This window comes from Haliaeetus leucocephalus, unplaced genomic scaffold, assembly GCF_000737465.1.
Source record: "Haliaeetus leucocephalus isolate CR32 unplaced genomic scaffold, Haliaeetus_leucocephalus-4.0 Scaffold284, whole genome shotgun sequence".
Lineage (NCBI taxonomy): Eukaryota > Metazoa > Chordata > Aves > Accipitriformes > Accipitridae > Haliaeetus > Haliaeetus leucocephalus.
In genome coordinates this window covers 10,566,026-10,586,447 of record NW_010972720.1, presented here as the reverse complement: position 1 = coordinate 10,586,447, position 20,422 = coordinate 10,566,026, and positions in this window count along the sequence as shown.

Genomic DNA, 20,422 nt, shown 5'->3' with positions numbered 1-20,422 from the left:
TGGAGAGCCAAGTAAACGATACATTGTGTTGACACAGGCTCTGACAATCAAATTGCCTGAATTGTATGTACTGGAGGTTTACGCATATTAATAAGCATGGTCTTCAAGTCCTGCTATTCTGCAATGCATAATTACACCAACTTTTTGAAAAAACTTTTCCCAGAAATATATTTTGTATGCCAACACCAATAGCCAGAACCTGATGCTCTTCTGAGTGAATCTGTATTGTGTGGTCCGTGGATGCCACCCGGTCTGAGTTTCCAACCATTGGTATTAAGCTGAGAGTAAATATGTGGGCATCATTCATGTGAAAGAAAGAAAACTAATTTCTCAAGAATTGACACCTATAATTAAGCACAAAGAAATTGCTGTGAACTAGCTATCTGACACACAAGGTGCATCTAGCCTTGTCTACCAGTAATAACCTTGTCGTATGAGAGTAGATCCTCAAACATTCATTCAGAAACAGACATACCTTACTCTGTGACCCCAAGAGGAAAAGAAAGCAGGCTTCCTGGGAGAAAATGATTATTTATGTTTTTTCCTCTCTTCTCCTCCTTTCTCTTCCTGTTAAAATTGCTGAATTATTACTGGTATGAAAGCACACTTGGATAATGTAATCAATCCCCTAGTTATTTAATAAATTATTTAATTGAAGTGATATTTGGCCATTGGAATTAGGTGGCTGCTGATATCATAGAATTCAGGTATGGACTGAATGTTGTTATTTATTAACATTATTATAATATAAGTACCCATTTTACCAAATATACCAAAAGGCCAGTATCTTACCTACATAGTTTCTGTTATGAGGACTAAAGAATAATAATAATAAAACCCCAAGTATTTTATTCTGCTTTCTAGTTAAAAAAATGGAGCTGACAGTACTGTTCCCACACTACATTTGGTGGTATTTTTGATTGCTAATAATGTATTTAAGCTATCAACAACCACACTTCACTGAAGATGATAGCGTGCTAGATCAACTCTGTCCTGTCCCAATTTCTCAGAATGATGACTCAGGTTTGCTGATTCCCAGGTCAGGATTAAGGTGAAACGACACCAGGGATCCTTTAACTCACAAAACTCAACTTCTATTTGCTCACAACAAAAATTGGCATGAAACTATGTCAGAAAACTGTGTAACATGTGCTAACCATACATCACCAAACATATACTACAGGCCTTGCTTATTTGGGAATCAATTCAGAGAAGACAGTAATGACATCCCTCCCATTGAGTCACAGGGTTCAGAGCAGACCCCCTTGATTTCTAGACTCCTTCTCAGAGAGGAGCCCAGGGGTGGCTGCATCCACTCCTATGACACGCAGAATAAGAACTCTATAACTTGCAAAGTTAGAAAGTTGATATTTTTATTCTGCTCTGGGCAGCACAGGGGGTCGCCCCATCACAATCATGCGTGCCCGACCGCAGCAGATGCCTTGTTCTTAAGCAGCAAAGTGTTACATATTCATCATAATTTGGAAAACGCCTATACATATTAATGACTTTTCCCCAAAAACGTGGTCTTTATTATAATGAGTTCTGAGAAGTCATCTCCATATTCTCCACCTTTGCCTTCTCCCAGTTGCACATGCGCAGTCTCTCCTAGTGGTTGTAGTTTGGGGTCTTAGGGATGAAGGCCATATGTCTTCTTCATAGTGAACTTTTAACCTAAAGCACTTTAGCTGAGTCATTGGCCACAAGTTCTTTTGTAACTGGCTTACTTCCCTTATCTAGGGAGTGCAACACCTCCTGTCCTTTTGTTAACCCTTATTTGCACAATCCATTGCTTTCTCAAAGATATATGGCCTAAGCTAAGCACTTTGCTATCCTTCTGTTATTAACCCTTAAGTGTTAGTTCCCTCTATCACCTAGTCCCGGACTTGGTCAACAGTTTTATGTCTTAAAGGGATGAGGTGTAGGGATTGTGGAAAACAAAAGAGAGAACAAGACATAGAGAGAAAAAGGAAAAGAGAAAGATATCACCGATCCTGGGTCCAGCATTGGTTCAGTCAGCCAAGAGGTCCAGTTCCAATGAGCTTGCACCTATGGGGCTTCAGTTTGTGTCCTTTTATCATCCTTGCCCCTCCTTCGGGTGGGCCCTCGAACTCATTAGGCTAATTAGGTGTGATGAGGAGTTTGTGAGCCTTTGGGCTTGGGGGTTGTTTGGGGAGTAACTTCGTCTTCCCTGCATGGTGAGCTGCCCTGTTCATCATATCAGAACAGCACATCAGAATATGGAGCTGTGCACACTCCAGCACTGGCCTCCCCCTCCTGTTGCTGATGGGTGCTGATGGGCTTCTTTTCACCTGTGGTTCCTTGCTAGGCAGAGTTCCTTGTTATGCAGTCGTTAAGCAGAACTTGCCCCACCACAGTGTTTGAGACATGAACTCTTTCAGTCCTTCACACTCTCTTTCAGGTTATATGAAGGAATAATTAAATGTCTTCCTATTTGGAGATAGCTGAAAGAATAGAAGGTATTGATAGAGGCACTGGTCTTCATAAAGAGGCTGGAACAAGAACTCTGGAAAAATAAAGCTGTTTCTGGACCAGATAACAAATGCTATGGCAAAGAAATTGCCAAGCTGTATGGAAAGTCTCAAGGGTAAAGGATTGAAAAGATAGAAAAAGTGAGTTTAGCTGAAGGAGGAAACAATGAGAAAAGCTTCTTTTTGGCAGATATCTGGCTAGAAAGACAGCATGAACTTCTGAAGAATGAAAACTGCCTTTTGTTGTTTATTCCATCTCTGTCCAGGGGCATAGGAAATATTTTGTAAAAGAAAAAAAAGGAAAAAAAGTTGTAGTCACCCAAAGTGTGTTCCTGACTGCACAAATCAGTTTCTCCTCTGATTTGAAACAGATCTTAAGTACTAGCTAACCAACTGGACTACAGGCAGCTGTTTTACACCTGTTGAGAGAGAGTGGTCTCTAGCTTTCTACCGCATACTGTGGCATGTCAGATAGGTGACAGATAATTACCTTGCAGTTTTCAAGCACTTAGTAGTACTCTTAAGTGACTCAGGGGAAAATAATATTATTTCAAATAAACCTGAATTTTGGAGGTGCCAGTATCCATTATTTTACATACACTCTAAAATTCCACTTGTAGCTGGGTTTCACTGGCAGAAAGGTCATCATTTGTGTCCAGTAAAACCTCAAAGGTAGGCAACCTAAGAAATACTTTGTAATAAAAATGATGGGGAAGTGGATGGGATCTCTACATCAGCAGAACCTGAGACAGAAATTCTCCACGGGAAACTCCTAAAACACTGACATTGCCTTTTCCTCACTGTTCTCAATAGAGGAATAGAGAGCATCAATGGGACATCATTGCTTCTGACTGAAAAGATATATTGTACACACTCAATGGCTCAGTGGATGTGCTGAGACTGTTAGTAGATTAAGGCTACCACTGATGAAAATCAGTAGTGTTCTGGCATGATGCTTATTTATCAATTACATTTGGCTACATTCATGTATTGTAGCCGCATCACAGCCAGTGGTCACCTTAAGCTTGATTTCTCTCTGACATGATCTATAGACAGATAAAATAAGCACATCACCGTAAAGGATGCTGGACAGCCAAAAACCCCATAAGTGTGACAAAATTCCGAAGAACAGTCATGCTGTTGTGAACATACCTCATGGATGGTTTTTTTCCCAGTAGCATGATTAGTGCTGTAACTTAGCAGATTTAAATCTTTAACTGCCGTTAACCAGCAGAAAGCACATCCTTATGCAAAACTATCACAAACTATTTGTTCAGGATGCCCATTTGTGTCAGCTTTGACAGGCTCTTAGTATAGAACTTAATTTCTTGGTTTTATTAAGTACTGGCTCAGGAGCCCCCACAGCACCTCCAGCTGGAGCTGGTCTGCTCCTGTCATGTGCCTTACTCAAAGTGCAGGGGATGTGCTTCAACCTTGGTAACCTTGGAGTGCAGACTTCACTCCTGTCACGGAAAATTAAGCTACTGATTACACTAAGACAGACAATCCATGCTTGCCATCCCAGTAAAGGGGATTGATTCTTCCTGTCCTTGGTGTCTTCTTTAGATGGCTTTGCTGGATCCTGCCTTTCTGCCTCACCCTTTTCCTTTTCTGCTTTTATGTGTAGTCTCTGACTGACCTCTTGCTTACTTCAAAGAAGAAAGTGATGAATTTAAATTTTATTTTAAAAATGTTCAGATTTTTCAAACTTCTGTGGGGTGGAAGAAACACTATCTACACTGGGTCTACTCTTCAGTTCAAGATCACTTAAATAAACAAACACTACGTGTAAGTGTTTGTGGAACATAACCCAAGTATAATATACCAGGGGACAAGCCACAGGAAAAAGAACAAGCACAAGAATCTTTAAAGTTTGTGCTGTTTAACACACTTTAAAAGGGATAACACACAAAAGTCTAGGTGACATTCCAAATCTAACTTTAATTTGATGAAATTCTTGTTTCAAGTAAGTGGATTGCATAGTCTCTTTTGGAAAAGGGAAGCACGCCAAGCTATAGCTAAAAGCTTGCAAGAAGAAGTCTTTAAAAAGATGAGAATTTCTGAAAGTGATCTATATGTTCATATTTCCAAGGTTAAACGTGTTTTCTGAACCACAGAGACCACAGAGTAGGACCAGACTTCTAAGATCAATTTCTGGCCAACTATGGTTTTAGTATTTACTTTAATGTCATTTTAGGTTTCTGTAGCAAAGGCGGCATTGCCTTCATGAGGCACCATCTATTATAGACTATGCCTTCTAGAAAGTTTTGCTTGCCTGTAACAATGTGTAAATTAGATTATTTTTAAATCAATAAGATGGGTACAAGCTAGATTGTAATACCTTTATTGCATTTCTGAATAAATATTTTCTGTATTTTCATTACAAAAATCTATATGATGTATAAGAAACCTTTTTCTTTCCGCAAAGCGAAAGCATAATCCATCAGGTTCTTGCTCATGTCAGTAATCCCAATTAAATAATGCAGCACTATTCCTGTGAGTAAGGCTTTGTCCTGTTGTCATAAGACTGAATCCATAGTTATATATATATATATATATATTTGACAAGCAAGAGGGTTTTTTTCCCTGCTAAATCTGATTATACTATGTACTCTGCTTTTTGTTGTTTAAAAATACCTTCCATCAATAAATTTTGTAATTGATTTTATACACATAGCTATATATGTTAATTTAAATACTTCTTGCAGCCACCTTCTGGCTAGCTCCAGTATCTCAGCCATTGGACATAAACTATAAGGAATATAAACTAGATCATAGAAAAGCAATGAAAAGTAAAATGCAGAGGTGAACAGAACAGCATTCTGCCTCAAAAAAATCACCTGGAGGGTTTTTTTTCCTACTGAGGTAGATTTTTAAATTATTGGACCTGTTAATAATGTTTAAATGAACTGCTGAAATATGAGAACTGAGAATGTTTAATTTATTCTATTTATATCTGCATGGATATTTAAAAAATTATGCCATTTCCTACTAAGTATTGCTTGGCTGCCTATTTATTGATATTGTTCTTTGAAGAAAATGGAAATTCAGTTTTGCTTATGCAGCTAAAGCAAATCAGGTTTGATTTTCTATTAGAGATATTTTAAAATTCCACATGTAAAATTTCAAATACAATACTCTTAACACGTGTTTTATAAGTTTATGAAAAAGGATTACGAGACAGTTATCACCACAGAAGATTAACTGACCCAGAAGACCGTCTTTGTCTTGTGCATCTTGATAAGCATTCCAGTCAGAGTACAAAAATTCTGTTTCCATATACTTAAAATCTTAACATTTGATGAAGTAAGCACTCTTCATAGTCCTTATTAGTTTGGTGGGTTTTTTTTCAATTTTTCCAGTATGCAGACATTGAACTCCATCCTGCTGTTCTTATTCTCAGAAATAATTTCTGTGGAACCAAGCACACGAATGCATCCCAGACTAGCAATATGCCCTCAAGTGCCTATTTTCATTTTTTGTGAAGTCCTATTGATTTCAGTAAACGATTTGAATATATAAAATTACTCTCAAGCCCAAGCACCTGTAGAAACTGTGATATAGGGAAAGCAGCGTAGCTTAAGAACATTTCCTACATTGTCCCTGCAATTAAATTCTATACATAATTTATCGTATTCTACTAGTACAGCCCATCTAGTCTAGTCTATTAGTTTCTCTAACATATCTAGTATCAATATACATACAGATATATAGCATAAATAAATAGTATATTATAGCATCATTGCATAACTCATGTGGGAAGGGCCTTGTGAAGGTCTCAAGTCCAACCTCCTGCTAAGAAAGCAGAGGTAGCTGTGAGATCAGTCCAGATTGCTCAGGTCTTTACCCAGTCTGGTCTTGAAAACCTCCAAGAATGGAGCCTGTCCAACCTCTCTGGGTGACCTGATGGACTTTCCTCATGGGGAAAACATTCCTCTTTACATCCAGTCTGGACCTCTGAGTTTATACCCATTGTCTTTCATCCATGCACCACCATGAAGACCCTGGCTCCATCTTCTCAATGCCCTCCCTGAAGATCCTGGGGGGATGCTATTAAGTCCCACAGAGTAAAAAATTCTCCAGGATGAATGAGCCCTGGTCATGCAGCCTCTCCTCATAGGGTTAGTGATCCAGTCCCTACCAGCTTGGTCACTCTCCCCTAGACTTGTATCTTTGTTGTAGTGGGGGGACCAAAGCTGGGGGCAACGTTTTGGATGTTACCTGAATGTTGCATAGAGGGGGATAATCCCTTCTCTTGACTGACTGGCCATGCCCCTGCTAATGCAGCCCAGGAGGCTGGTGGTCCTCTCTGCTGCCCAGGTGCTGTTGGCTCATGTTCAGCTCACTGCCCACCAGCACCCCCATGGCCTCTTCCACAGAGCTGCTCCAGCCCAGCAGTCCCCAGGCTGTATCGTTGCAGGGGCTTGTTTCTTTACAGGTGCAGGACTTTGCCCTTGCTGAATTTCGTAAGGGTCCTGTTGGCCCATTCATTGCTCCAGCCTGTCTGGGTCCATCTGGATGGCAGTCCTGCACACCAGCGCATCACCTGGTGTCCTCAGGGTGGTGTCATCTGCATCTCTTAGAATCATAGAATCATGGAATCATTTACATTGGAAAAGACTTTTGAGATCATTGAATCCAACGGTAAACCTAACACTGCCAAGTCTACCACTAAACGATGTCCCTAAGTGCCACATCTACATGTCTTTTAAATACCGCCAGGTGTGCATGTATTTGTGTGTAGATGCATATATACATACATATATTTATACTTACACACATTATAGTTTGTCCACCAGTTTATCAGGCATAATGTCCTGTACATAGTATTTAAAAAATAATTGTGTATTTTTCAGGTCTGATTAAGATGTGCTTAAATTTCTGTTGAAGTGTAGTGATGCTAAATTAAACTAGAACTCCAAGTGAGTAAGAATCATGCTCTCAAAATTCACGTGCAATTTCATCTTATTAATAGTCTTCTTTTAAATGTTTTCTTTTTTCCTCCACATCTTGTATGGAATTTTACTTTGAAAAATGGTGGCTTTGTCAGAGTTGGTGGAATGATAATTAGCTCATCATTAAAGAGGGAAAAATTTAAAGCTATGAAACAACAAGGCACGATCTCTATCAGAGATAAGTAGGAGGTCTTTTATCTGCAGGAGTCTTGATAATTCGATTCAATTTTTTCCGAGAGTTCATATACCTCTCTAGTTTTAACCCATGAGCAATCATTAAAGTTCAGTGGGCAACTAGCATCCCCCTAGGAGAAACCTTTACAGTGCATTCCCAACTTGAATTTCTGTGGAGGATCCTGAAATGTGTACTGCCTTGTAGAAGGTAAATCACAGGTGCAGGTTTTCACTCTTCTTAGAAGACCTCTAGCTGTACAGTGAACAAAGTCTCTCTTTAAACAGCTGCCAGCGGAGTTGAGTTCCCATGTTAGCTAACAAATGCATCCTGATTTAAAGAAACACTTCCTTACAATCTGTCCCCAAATGCTTTAGAAACTTCCAAGAGCCCTAATAAGTTCACTATGTACAGGGATTTAAAGTCATCCTATAGGCTTCTTCATGTAAACAGGTGCAATTACTCTTACCTATTTTATTTATCTTATACAAGCATATTTCTCATATTTGATTACATTCTGAAGTCTCCTTGTCGTCTCTTATCTGCAATGGTTTTAAGAAAGGAAAAGATTTCTGGTTAAATGCTGTAAAGTTGGAATTCTAGCTAACTACTGCAAAGTTGTCTGAAGGCTTCTTATCATCAGCAGATGACCCTGATTTTCAGTGATTGTGCACAACATTTTCTTCCATCAAGGAGTTGCTTGTTTCCTTTTCTTGGTATCCATGAACAACCCTGAGTAGAAGACAAAATGATGTATTTATCTTTCTCATTCTCTTTCCCCTCAGCTAGACTGTCAAATGATGGCTTGTGTCCTTTACACGGAAGTTTTGGACTTTGTACAATCCAGAGTAAAAGAAATAATGGAAGGGGACAGGGATTCTTCTGGAGTTTGCAGGTGGCATCAGTACAATGAAAACAGACATTCAGTCAGATACAGAGTTAAGAAGAAAGGTTATAAATGTGGTCTTAAAGACCACTATGTAGAACTAATAAATGAGCAAAGCAACTTTTAGAGATTTGCCTGCTAATAGAGATGGATCTGCCAACCTATACCACAAGCAAATAAGAAGCAGTCAGCTATTGACTGAAGGGACGTTCCACCAGCTGTAGAGATCACAGACAGTCTATTTACTGGCAAGCTCCTGAGCATTTTAAAAATTAATATGATGAAGTCATTCATTTCAAGCTCTGAAGAGTGTGGATACAGCACGTGTTATGATCATGTTATGAAGACTAGCAAATCTGTTTTGAATACAGATCAGAAGACTCTGTGTGTGTGTATGTAAACTGTATCTTTTATGTTCTAATGGAATCTTATATTTAATATAAAGAGCAGCAAGGTATCATAGATTTTATGAAAATTGCCAGTTGATCAACTAGTGTCTCCTCTTTAAAGAAGATTGAAAATAATTTAAATTATATGCATAATTTTTTGCTGTTTCTTGGTGTTACTTTATTACTGAGCAAAAAGAATACATGTTATTCAGTCTTTGAAGAATATAAGTACCATAAGCATCAGCATGTCAAATGCAGGAATGCAAAAATTCCAGAAAACATCCAGTTCTGGCCTGTATTTCAGTAAATAGTTAAACATTACTGGAGAAGACAGAACTACAAAATTATAGTTGTTATGTTTATAGTCTCTCCATACTGCATTTAAAATGCACATGCAGCGGCTTAATTTTTTACCACTTTTCCACATCTCCCTACTTACATTCTGAGCTCTTCATTATTTAACATAATTTTGTTCTTTTAAAAATTTTTCTTCATTTTTCCATGTACTTTCTGGATTTTACCTCAAGCTTTTCATATCAAGCTGCAGTTTCTGGAATATTTGATTTGCTTTAGCATTTTCCAAATCTTTTACTTTGTGTTTCAGTTCTTTCTTCATGACTTCACTTTTTGTGCCTAATCAGTCTATCAGACCATCATAGGTATTTTTAGACAGCTGGTATCTAGGCACTCTATTACTATTAAAGATATTAGAAAGTACTCTAAAATAATGCTATAAAAAGAAATTTTCATCAGGCGGCATCATGCTGCAGAGATACAAGGAGTGCTGACAAAGGCCTGGTCATCCCAGTTCCCATGCACTGCAAACCTGCAGGGCAAACAGCCTCACAATTAAATGAAGCAGGAAGTAGTGATCAGGCATAATTCCATTTTTTTGTGTGATGCATCTTCTATACAAACAGTAATAACAGGCATTTTACATCAGTGGGTCCACACAGGCACACACAGGTAATAGTCTGAGCAGATATTGGGAAGTTATATGGAGAATCTGATCATCCTACAGAACAGAGTTATGAAGTTGATCAGTGAGGATGAGACAGTCTCATTTTCTCACTTGTGCCATGTCTGGTCTAGGAGAAATCTTTTGCCACATCCTGCTCACATGAGTTACAGAGTAACACCCATTCCAGTATGGAGAAAGCTGAGTACAGCCTGAGAATGCACACTTACATACACACAGTGTTGTTGTAGCTCCAGAAGAGTAATAGATGGTATTGCACTACATGGAGAAGCTCTCATTCCCATATCATCTTTATTATCACCAGCTTTTCCATGCAAAATGGTAAAAAGTATTTATAATTTGTCATCAGAGAAACTGACTGCCTCACACAAAATCAATCCTGATCTTTCCTTTTGCTACCAGGACTCCAGCTGCAAAACTTCCTGGTAATCTTTCCGACTTAGCAGACCTCAGGAAGGATGGGATTTCTTTCATTTTTTTGCTACTTTTAAGTACTTCACAAGAATAGTACTAGCCATCCTCCTGCTGCTTTAGTCTCTCAGATGAACTAAGAGCTCTCAGAAGCTGCTGCGGTGGTGCTGGATGGATTTCTTTTCTAAACCTGAGTCAACTACTGCTTCTCATCTCCACTTTTCCAACTTGTAAAAGAGATGAGATGGAAAAAGGCATCACAAGCTTGAGGTGATATCAGAGAGTAATTGTTACCTGATAGAATACCACTCAACAGCCTGCCAGCACTGGTTGAAGGCCAAGAAAGAGATAATCTGGCAGCCCTTTTTTGGCCAGGAAAGCCCTGCTGCTGCTGCTTCCTATGCATTTTTTCATCAGGGATGCAGGCAAAGAGTTGCCATCTAAGTGTAAAATCAGACCCACAAACCCTCAGTCACAAGGTGAGCATGGTTCAAGAGGCCCTGAAGCACCTCAAAACACCATCAGTTCATCTAGTGAAAAATCACAAGGAAGATAACATCTGACAGGAATAGGTTCCCAACACCATGTCGAATTATATTTTGACCGCAGACACACACACACAAAAAAACCCTGATTCAAACAATTTAAAGCAAATGTCACTGCCAGTTCCTTCAAGGTTTCAGAAGTCTCTGAGACCTCACTATTACATACCTTATTATATTCTCAGATTGAAACAGAAAATAAGCTTTCCCTCCTTTTTCTGCTCTTATTTGATTTTCAAGCTTTGAATGAAGTTGCTATTGAACTGAATTAGTTGGAAACTGAACCAAAGAATATGTTCTTCCTGTACCTGTGGAAGAAGAAACATCTGTCAAAAGATGGATTAGTAGTCCAATAAAATAATTTCAAACATTAAGCTAATAACTTCTACTTCATTGTCAATAACATTTAGAGCAAATACTTACTGATTGTTCTTTTTTAATTTCAAGGACAGTTAAATTAATCTAAGTTCATATTATTTAGAATTTTACCTGCCTCCCATTTTTATTTTTAATATCTGTTGATTTTTACCTGCTATATATTCATTGAAACTTCCCATTCTACATATTTGTATTTTTTGCTGTTTTTTAATTGGGAGTTTGGTTTCTATTTTGTTTTGGGGTTGTACGTACTTCCACATTGCTGTTTCCCAGTTTGTTGCACCCTGGAATACTGCTGGAGTTAATCTCGAAACTTATGAACTACTTTGCCCTTTTAATATAACAGGGCCATGGACCATTGTTAGGTCTTGTGTGCAAGTGGTCTTGAACGGCTGAATTAATGGTATATTGAGATTTTTCCCTGTCCTTCCATAGGCCCCATGTGGTGTCCACGTGCCCCTAAAGCAGACTTACTGTGTGTTGTGTCTAGCGTGGGTATTTTCAGTCCTGAATGCCTGACATGAATGTGACTGCTTTTTTGCAGCACCACAGAGTGATGTTCACCTACCCCATAGCATTTTCTGGTGTATAGTGGGAGGCTATGTGGGAGTCTTGAGGCTGCAGAATCCGCTGGGGCAGTGCAGAAGACTGTAATCTAAAAGGAGACAAACCTCATTCTGCCTTACACATAATTTTGGAAATTATTGTCTTGGAGTCAGGAAGTGTGTTAACAACTAAAAGGAGTGAACAGCCAGTGGTCCCATGCTTTGGCTTGCTCTCTGACCTTGCTTTATTTAGCAGTATTAAATGTAACTATCTTGAAACAAGGGCATGGTCTGAAATAATGCTCTTTAATAGTGTCATGTGCAGTCATGGAGGGAAAGATTCCCAGTGACTTCCTGATTTCTGGCCTCCTTGCAGAGGTAAGTTTGGATAGGCACTGACCAGTGTGTTCCTTGTATTGCCATAATCTACTTGAGCCGGCAACCTTGGACTAGCTGATGAGTCTTTAGTGGTGCTCACTGTCAGCCCTTTGAATTCTCCTGTCCTGGACATACATCTGCCCCACTCATCAGGCAGAATGTCTGCTTTCTTACTGGACTTGGTAGATACTTTCTAGATTTGGGATAGGCTATTAACATTAATGACTAATGATGCACTGATGTAGAAAGTATTACTTCTCACCATGTCTTGCATAGTGCACATAATATTTCAAGTGTCTAGTACACAGGTTGAGAATTGGCTGGCTGGGAGTCAGCTTCAAGTGCTCAAAGTGTGCACAAAGATCATACAATGCTCTCCTTGTTCAGATGTAGGATTTAGGCACTCCATGCCTTGTCAAATGTCTCATAGAAATTCTGATCTACTAGTGCTTATTCTCTAGAATTCATTTAATTAATCCCATCACCCACTGTGATTTCACAGTCTGAAACAATCTACATATTGTTGCTACTGTTTTTAAGCTGATACAGAAATTGGTCTATCACCTGGCAATTCTGTACTTGCCTAAAAACAAAGGCAAATGTGGCAAATAATCCATATACACACTTGGTTTTGTAGATGAGGTTTCACTAAACATGCCTAAGACATGCCTAAACTGTCAACTCTACAGGTCACTGTCATCTAACAGAAGTTACAGAAATTGCCCTTTTCTGCTTCTATCATGGCCTACTGCTTGCAAAAATAAAAACACTCTAGTTTTTGCTTCTTGATCCTTTCTAGTTTGTATTAAAGCATATAAATTTTGGCAGTCTAAATCTAAAACTGTTTCCATCCAAAATGGTTGCTCAGCTTGTTCTGCTCTCAGTGAAGTAATGGACTGCATCAATTTATTTTACTTAGATTTTTAAACCGGGTAAATCAGTCAGTGTACAGGAAGACATAAAATAAGGTGGATAGAAACATGCTCTTCATCTAACTGATGGTAATTAAATATGTTTTAAAAGTAGATTCCTCCCTTTAAACTTTTGTTTTCTGCCTGGTAGTTTTTTTGTGATCAACAATTACTTTGCTCAATCACATCCTTATTTATATCTCCACCTTTCTCCTTAACAACAACTAAGAAGGTTTAGACAGAAGCTATGCCAGGCTTTTGGTGGGCATGACTGAAATATCAAAGTGTCAAAGGTTCTTTGCAAAATGAGGCAGATTGGTGGAAGCAGGAGGAAGAAGAATCAGACTAGGTCCTGAAGGACTAACCTTAAATTCATAGGGTGCATCTTGGCGCACAGGAGCAAAGTGAGCTTTTCATAATACCTCAGGGTGGGTTCCAGGTGGTTCAAGAAGTGTTTCTCTTGCACAGCCTTTTAAAAACATGTTTGCTCTAGATATCTTATATCATGGCATTAAGGCAGAGAGAAACACAGAATTTCAAATGTGCTGAGTAAGTTTGTGACAGTTTTTCTCATTATAAAGGAAATTAAGTTTGGGACTGTCAGAAGGAGTGAGTTCCCTGTTTGATCCAGATGCTTTTTAGCTGAGCTTCTAAGGTTGAAGGTTTTTACAAAGATAGTGAATGACTGCAGACCTGAATGCAATCTTAATGTTCAGGGTCTTTCAAGATAAGTGCTAGGTGTTTGGTCAGTAAATTCTTTGCACCGTTTCACTCTTTCATGCACAGACCATAGCAGAAATTGCAGTTTCTTATTTTGAATGTTCATTTTCATGCATTTGTATAATTCTGGTATTGCTGGAATATTTCCATTTTTGTAATGTATAAGATAGATATTAAAGCAAGGCAGATATCGACCTACATTGTAATTATTTTGTCATGGCTATATATTTCTGCTTAGGTTTTTAAGAAACTTATTCGTAACTTTATCTTGTATCGTTGTTAATGTAGTTCCATTAAGTTTTGCATTTACTTGCTTCCTAAATTCTGTTAGAAGCTCTCTCTTTGCTCATTTATGATATCTATGGGGCCAGCTGCTACACATTTGCATTTAAGAATAAAAGACTGCAATTTAGTGGTATGCATCATCCCACAGAGAATGAATCTGGACATGTGCATCCATGCGTGAATGTGTGCACATACTTATTGCCTTGATTAAATACTGCACCCACTAATGTCACAGGAACTTCAACTTCAGAACCTGATGGGCTGAGTTGTTCAACACTGATAATGTGTATTCACATTCACTACTACAAAATAATTCATAAACTTGAGTCAAGAGTTCATGTTCTAAGTTTAATTTAGAATAGGTTAAAATATGAATCATTACATTTCCATTTCCTCTCTGATGTACTTAATGCACCAATTTTTCAAGCCAAAAAGTTACATACGTTTCATTAATGCTTCTGAATATATGCTTCTTTTCAAGAGGCCTATGAACTCTCAGAAATTGCTGGAAAATGGGTGTAAAGCAACTTAAAAAAAAGCTCAAAAAACTGAATTAATTGCTGTCTGTTGTCTCTGTGCAAGTCCTGACAGGTGTGAGATGAGCTGTATTTTAAGGTTTTGCTGATTGTGCCTCTCCTGGAATACACCATGATTAATGATCATGATGATAAAATAGATCTTTATTAAAGGTAACAGTTCAACAATGAACAGGAACAACAGCCAACAGTAATACTGAAAAATATGAAAAAAAGGAGTCCATATGACTAAGCATTCTTGTGAATGAGATGTAAAGGAAAACAGGTCATTAGTAAATAAATAGTTTTAGATTTTTGCCTTATTATTCAAAATCACAAAACTATTGTCCTGGCTGTAATAGTCCCCTACCAAGACAATGCTCTGGAATAGTTGCTACAGCATTATCTTCCAACCACCCACCCCTCCACCCTCCCAAAGTTTTAATAATTTGGAAGAGCAGCTAAAACCAGACAGAGCAATACATGAATTACACTGCATACCAACAGTCTCACCATTTCAATACATTCAGTGCATTTCAATGTGTTGCTTTGTGTTACCAACTGTCCCAGTGAAATTTCTGTATGAATCCACTATTCATAGATATACTTTCATTATTTATGTTACAATAGTGTCTAGTTGCCCTCTCTGGGACTAGAGAGCTATAAATTCCTCTAATTAAATGAGAAATAGCTTCTGCTCTTGGAAGGTTACCATCTAAATAGAATAGATGGGCAAACAGCAGAAGAAAGGAAGCATTGTTAACTACTTATTAAAGATGAGAAGCTGAGGGACAGACTCAGGAGATGCATGAACAATGTTTTCTAGGGAAGGACTGAAGGGAGAAAAACCCACATTTGCACTGACTGAAAACAAACTTCTTTTTGGTCAAAAAAAATTAAAAGTATTTCTTTTATACTGAGAAATGTGCTTCATTCAATGTGAAAAAATATCTTTTTTTGAGTAAAACCATGGAAAGAAAGCACTAAATTTACAGAATGTCATTGCATTTCTAAGGAAGATGTCTTGCTCCTTTCTACCCTTTATCTTAGTTATAGAGCTCTCCTAGAATGAATTTTCTCTTTATCTTAGCTCCATCTTACCAGTCAAGTTCCTAATCACAGTACTCTTGTGTACATTGAGGGAGAATGAAATGAGATAATTTTCATTTTTTCTGTTGTCTTCAGTTCTACTTTATATAAATATCTAAAAAATAGAATTCTGCTGTTTCTAGTCATTATTAGAGTTATTACCTCTCTTTTTCAATGCATATGTAAGTATTCCATGTAAGATGGAATGGCTTCAGTGGAAAGCAGTTGAAAGCAATCTACAGCAAGATGTTATGCAGTACCTTAGAGAATAAAAAAAAATGTTTCAAGTCCTCCACAATGAGGAGAGAATTGAGAGAGTTTCCAGTAATTTCCAGGAAATAATTATGTGTTATGTAAATGATGGACTTTACATTTCAATGGATTAGAGAAAGTAGACTTTACTTTCTCTTGTTGTCATCAAAAATGTTTCAGAATTGCCAGCATAAACTATTTTGATGTTTCTGAAAATTTTAAACTATTCAGCCTCCTCCAAATGGCAACTTTTGGTTAAAAGCATTCAAAAGTTTTGGTGAAAAGTAAGGTGATTTGCTCAAGTCACATGTGAATTTTCTGGTAGGGACAGAATATGAAGCATGTATTTCTGTGCTCTAGTCCATATCACTTGTCCATTGATTATGGAATTCAAGGTACAGAAAATGTGGCGTATAACTTAAAAAAAAAAATTACAATTTCATGAAGCTTCTCTTAATTCAGATTCCTCACATACATCAGCTATGATTTTCATTATCTAATTGTCTGTTGCATTTGGATTTTTCATGTCATACCAAAGAGAGTATGTTTGACTCTGAAATGCAGCATGACTAAGGAAAGAGTAACAATCCTTTTAAACTTCAAAGTCTTGAATAACATGAAATTTTGTTTCCAAGGAAACTGCAGATTTTATTTTGGTAGAGGCTACACCACAAAGAAGGTGTAAAAGCCATCTTGTAAATTGTCTGTACAGATGTAAAAGCTATGTACAAGAATCTTTGGTTTAGTAGTCCCCTCCTTCCTGCCATGGAACAGAACTGAAGCTAATTTTGTTCTTCCCATATATATGAACTGACAAAGACAATAGTTCTCTAGTGTCAAAATGTAAGAAAATCAGAATTCAAGTATTATTGCTACCCATGAAAGATAAAATTAAAACCTGAAACTATTTCCAGAAATCACAAAAATCTATAATATCTCCATCCTTTTGACTGCTTTCACATTCTTGCCTTTATTCACGTATTTTTACATGCTGGAAAGAGCCATCACCAGTAAGAATCCCAGGTCACTCTACTGAAGTTTAGTGTTACACTGATTCATATCAGCTGAAAAGTTGATATCTAGATTATGGTCTCTCCAGTATTATTCAAAATAGGCCTACTTTATAGCATATCACTAAATGCCACTAAAACCAAACGCCTGAATGTAAAGAAATGTGATGTTTATATTCTCTGCCATTTTTCTTGTCAAAAAGAAGTCCCAATAGTAGATCTCCTCTGCTGAGAATACATTTTTTTCATACAAAACCTCTCACTGTTACTTCTATAAACAGCTGTGAATTCCTGTTTGTTTCCTCCTCAACTGATTCCCAAACCCAATTAATTTACCATGCTGTTACAGCAGTAATTAACAAAATGATGAGTTAGTGCTTTCATTTGCATCATGGTGAGATTATACAGTACACTTTTCTCTTATTGCTATTTTTTCTTAACCTGTATTGTGTCCTTCAGTTTACTAATACCTCAGATTTCGTGAACCAAACTCTTGGATATTGGAAATATTCCCTTTCTTAAAAGACTAGCAGTGCAGATTTACACCCTTTCTGGAGTCAGCTATAAAATCCCAATCAGAGAAGTTTTCTTGGAATACTCAAATATTCTTGGATTCCTCTAAATTTAAAGAAAGTGTCATGTATATTACACAGAAAAACTAAAACTATTGCACAAATCATATTATTTCTGAAGTCAACCACTCTTAATATGAACTTCCCGTTCCCCTAGTGATTGCTCTAACACCATCAGCCCTTTATGCCTTCTTCATTCTGTTAACTGCTTGCCACAGTTGCATGTAAGCTTTATTTCAAGTGTGTATTGATGTTAACTATTACTTTGATTAACTCAGAACAGAGAATGACTGTCCATAACAGGATTTAACCTTGTGCACAAGCAATAACTAATGAGCAAAGGTCTTCAGAAACTCCTGTCCTTACAGCTAAAAGTCTGCCCTCTAAGCTGCTGACTTTTTGGTGATAGATACCAAGCCCACTTATCATTCAAGCCAAGAATCTTCATCATTAGTAGCACTGAGAATAAACATTCATCATGTAGGCTTTATTGTCTGCAAGGGCTGCTTTTATGTGCGTAGTTTTAGAGCTCTCTTTAAAACAATTTGGCTTGCATTGCAAAGTAACTGAGAAAAAGCATTACCTTTTCTATTAGATGGCAAGAGCTATATTTTGAAATCTGGCATCTAGACCATACCTCTCATAGGCTTCACTGATGAAGATATAAATATTATTCTGAAAGAAATGGGTTCCTGAGACAGAGGGAGTAGAAGTCACCACATAGCAAAGAGCAATTACAATTTGGGTTGTCGGGTTGGTTATGTCTGGAATACATGTAGTTCCCTGAATACCTTAAGGAGAGATATAAATCTCTGACCTGCACCCTTCTCACTGGAATATACTCAGATAATAAAAACCAATTTCTTTAAAGAGTTAAAATTTTATTTTGTTGTATACCTTAAATGATTCTTTGTGATAAGGATGAAATTGCACATTTACCCCTGATTAAATGACCCAGATTTAAATCACTGTTCCAAAAATTGTTGAGTGGGATCATGAGCACCAGTCTCCTATTAGCTGGTGCTTGTCTGTTCTAGGACAGCATTCCTTTTTATGAAATTCCTGAAAAAACATACCATGTGAAATACCATCTTCAATAAATGAAACCACATTTGGAATGGAAATAACAACCCTAAACCATTGCTGCTCTCTGCTCTATTTGGCGCTGCTGATAGGTTCCACCATGTTGGACAGTTATTGGAACTTCTTTTTTTCTACAAAAAGTTTCCAACCAAGACAGTTACATAACAGTATAAACAAAGAAAGAAAACATAGCCTCAAGGTCTTAAAAATTAAAAATCCTATTTTAAGGGAAACAGCTTTAACCTGATGCTCCATTAAGGTCCTTATGGAACAGCACATAGATAATTTGGATACACTACATATCATAAAAAAAAGTCACTATGTGAGAGATTATTAATTCAAAAAGACTAATTTATTTTGTGATGTCCTTGTTCTTTTCTCAGTTAGCTCAGTGCATCTCTCAAGCTTGGCACCAAACAACAAAGACAATGTTTTAAAAAGTGTATGCAAGTGCCTGGATGACTTCTTGGCTGAATCAGCAGTGCAGGTGGGACCTAATTTTGGGCAGTACAGTGGCCTTGTATAACACAGAAGCCACAACATAATTTTATGTAAATAAAAAATTCCAATGAGGCACTCCTGTGAGCACTGTTCTTTGCTACAATTTTAAATGCTTTTAAAAAAATGTTCTGCCATTCATATTAATTTTACTGACATTTGCTGTAGCTATAAATGAAACAGTTAAAGAGCTGGAGGCGTTCTTATGAAATTATTGTCAGCTGTAAAGAATATGGTAAAGCTTGTGAAACTGTTCCCTTTAGTGATTTCAAGACCTGCTTCTGAGAGAATGAAGTGCATCTAGTCCTATACAAAGTGGGGAATAATTTCTGTGGAAAATGCTTTGAGAGGAGATATGTATCATGATGGGTAGAATATGATTCAATAATTTTGCAATTGTGTGGAGGTAAAATATATGAAAGTAAATGAGAAAAGCAGATAGAAATTGTTATCAAACTGTGTTGAAGATTTCATTTAAAACAAAAGCCAGATCTTCACCCCAGTGAAGGGTTGATTCTGCTGCAGCTAGGAGGAAGGTAGCCCATTTATAGTCATACTATTCCAGAGCTTGCTAAGGACAATTTAAGTGATAAAAAATGGCTTCAACATCTCAGAGTTACTGTATTTCGTTCTCAACTGCAAATACCTCATTTCAGTTTTTCTCAAAGGAGTCAGTGTAGTGCCACCATGTGATGTTCTTGCCTGACGTACATGTTAGCGTAACACAGCCCGCTCCCTGGCCAGCAAATTGGTGCACGTAACTCGCTAGTCTTGGCTGTCACGCTTCATTCCTCCTCAGATTGTCTGCCTGTGGAGAGTAACTCTGAACTATCTGTTCTGGGTTTGTGTGACGGGGTTTTGGTAGCAGGGGAGGGGGCTGCAGAGGTGGCTCCTGTGAGAAGCTGCTAGAAGCTTCCCCGGCTCCAAGTCGGACCCGCCTCTGGCCAAGGCCGAGCCCATCAGCGATGGTGGTAGTGCCTCTGGGAGAACAGATTTAAGAAGGGGAACCTGCAGTGAGTGGGGGGATTGGAATGTGAGAGGAACCCCTCTGCAGACACCGAGGTCAGTGAGGAAGGAGGAGGGGATGCCCCTGCAGCCTGTGGTGAGACGGCAGGCTGTCCCCCCAGCCCATGGAGGGGAGCGGGGGAGTGGAGGCCCCCCAAGATGGCCGTGACTCCATGGGAAAGCCCACGCTGGAGCAGTCTGTGACTGAAGATCAGCCAGTGGAAAGGACCCACGCCAGGAAGTTTGTGAGGAACTGTGTCCCGTGGGAGGGACCCCTCGGTGGAGCAGGGGACGAGTGAGGAGTCCTCCTGCCCCTGAGGAGGAAGGAGCGGCAGAGACAAGGTGTGGGGAGCTG